Source organism: Pituophis catenifer, unplaced genomic scaffold (genome assembly GCF_029215685.1).
Source record: "Pituophis catenifer annectens isolate HBS135680 unplaced genomic scaffold, rPitCat1.0.hap2 SCAF_6, whole genome shotgun sequence".
NCBI lineage: Eukaryota > Metazoa > Chordata > Lepidosauria > Squamata > Colubridae > Pituophis > Pituophis catenifer.
The window spans coordinates 10286496-10289377 of NW_027256886.1; the positions used below are offsets into that span (position 1 = coordinate 10286496).

Below are 2882 nucleotides of genomic sequence, written 5' to 3' on the forward strand. Positions count from 1 at the left end.
CCAATGGAACTCTTGGCAGCAGCAATCAAATTTAGTAGATGTTGTTATAGAGTCTTCCGAGGCTGAAGAAGAAAACCTAGTTGACTTCCAACCTGCAGTTGAGAAAGCAACAGACTGTCAGCCACCTGTGAAAAATGAACCACAGGTAGCACAGGTAGCTGCTTGATTCTGATAGCATGAAAGTCGGTGCCTGAACAGGGAAGAATGCCAAACCCTAAATCATGCTGCCAACTAAAGACGGGCATGAATGCTCAACAGCAGGAGGCATTAACTTCTCTAATTAGATAAATTTTTCCTCCATTTGTTGGGATAATCTCTATGCTACCAGATCTGTCTTCCTCTGGCTTCTTGTTCCCAGTTTTGTTTTGCCAAACAAAACTGGGAACTATATCTTTGGTTTATGATCTCTGGTCTTTATAGCATGGGTGTCTTCATCTCTAGATTATCAGATTGACTCAGATGTTCTCTTTTTTGGCTGTTTTGAAATCCCAGGCAGGTGAATATTTCTCTTTCTCAGTCCTGTTATTCCCTACCAACTGTTTTAGAACCAGGCTAATAGAGCTGTTAAAAATATCTTAATTTTCTCCTGCTTTTTTTGCCACTTATCTGATTACAAAATAGATTATGATAAATTATTACTATTGGAACTTCCAGAGAAAGACATGGCAGCCGGAAAAACAGCTCTGCAAAAAGTGAGAAGATGGTCTCTTTGAACCTCTCTGGACCAAAAAAAGGATGCGAGCTCACCCATAAGCACTTCAGACAGATGGTCCTCACAAGGAGACTGCAAGACAGTAGTCTCCAATGGATTTTGAGCACTGGGAGATGAAGGAATAACCATCTTGCTCAAATGTCACCTTCAAGGGACACTGTCATAAATACATGCCAATTGCCAAGCACCCGAATTTTGATTATATGACCATGGAGATGCTGCAGAGGTCTCCTAAGAGTGAGGACTAGTCATAAGTCACCTTTTTTCAGTGCCATTGTAACTTCGAATGACCACTAAACAAATGGACTGCCTGTAATTATAAAGCATAAAATGAAGCACCAAGAAAAATAGATTATTAGCTGAGCTGTGGGAGTCTTTGGTTAGTTTCTCAGGCCAGGGGTTCTCAAATTTGACAGCTTTAAGATGTGTGGACTTCAACCCCCAGAATTCCCCAGCCAGTATGGAAGTTGAAGTCCGCATGTCTTTTGCCAGCATTGGGAACATTATGTTAGGCAGCGACGTACCATATTTTTCAGAGTATAAAGACACACTTCCCCCCCCCAAAAGAGGGTGAAAATTTGGGTGCATCTTATACACTGAATGAAGCCCTGCCCACCCGCCACCCCCGCTCCCCGGAAAATGGGGCATGCAGAGGCAGCAATAGGCTATGGCAATCCCTGCAGCCTGAAACAGGTGAACTTCAGGAGGCTGATCCAACCGACAATCAGCTGCTTGTGCTAATCAGGCTGTGCTGAAGCTGAAGCTGAAACGGGCGTTTGCTGCAAGGAGGCAAATTGCTGGGAGGCAGAGGCAGATTTTTTTTTCTTGTTTTCCTCCCCCAAAAAGATAGGTGTGTTTTATAGTCCGGAGTGTCTTATAATCCAAAAAATATGGTATGTGGACCTGGGTCTGATTTTATTTCAACCAAAGAATATTTCTAGACCTAGCTCCACAAATGGTACATTGCAATAGCACAACCCACCATACCTCATTGACTGGCTGAAGTTATCTTCACCTGAAAAAGACACAGCTGATCTGCTAGCCTCTTCATAAACTACCTCCCCTCCTCCATCTTTCTTATTTAAGATAAGTCACTGATGCACATTTAAATACTAGAACAATGTTTAATTCCCATTGGAAATGCAAAGCTTGCTCTTTTTTTGTTCACAAACTAGATCCAATGAGCTGTATTAAATATAAGGTGCAATTATTACCCATGACTTGGAAAGTCATCTTGAAAATCAAGGGTTTTAATGATTCTCCCTTAGCTCTTGAACAAGGTTTATTATTTGCTCTAATTGCCTGAGCAATAACATTTTTTATCCCACTTCAAACACTCATTTTATGCCGAGATTATACAGAGTAAGCAAAAGAGCATAACTGTACATCCAGTAGAATTTGGTTTGCAATCCTAAACACACAGTGCTGGATTTCTACTTCTGAGAAGCACTATTAATTGGTTTTGTAAGAATCAAGATGTTTAACTGACTTGGGATTGGAATGTTTTTTTAAAAAAATCATAATTGCATTTTCTATTGCTTCAGTATCCTTCTTTTAAAAAAAAAACTTTTAAGAATTTTTTTTTTTAAATGTAAACATGGAATGATTCTTTAGAACCAACAATAATAAAATTTGCCCACACTGTAGTTAAGAGCCAGTACTTCATTTTTTTATAATCGTTCCAGGGCTTCTACTGGTAGCATAATGGATAACCATCATCCTTATGTTGTTCTGTTGTCCACCAGGTGCCATTTCCATACACTCATCTATCACCAAATTCATGAATGGATCAAAACCTCTTAAAATGCCTTGAACATGCCGACCTCCATTTAGTTTTAATGATTGCTTCTTGTCCATAAACTTCTTCAGTCCGGCGGGTGTGCTTTGCTCATCCTGCCTCTTCCAAGATGACCGCCTCGCGAAGCCTATTGTTTCGGTATCCTGTTCTAATTGTGTTTCTGTGTTCCTACAAGTGACAGCAGATGAGGTGCATACCCAACAAGAAAATATCATTACCGGTGTTGTATGTGTGTGTGTGCTGACCCTTGGACACTGCCTGGACAACTCCATGAAGTTTTCTTGGCAACATCTTGCTTAGTTCATAAGATTATTTACCAAAACGTTCTACCTGTAAATGAATACTTTAATTTCAACCGTAATAACACAAGGG

At 40.2% G+C, this 2882-nt stretch overlaps 1 pseudogene; it reads right to left on the reverse strand.

The window, feature by feature from the left end:
* Window positions 1–2374: 2374 nt before the first annotated feature.
* LOC139318317 (small nuclear ribonucleoprotein G pseudogene) lies at window positions 2375–2604 on the reverse strand (annotated as a pseudogene).
* Between the last annotated feature and the right edge of the window lie 278 nt (window positions 2605–2882).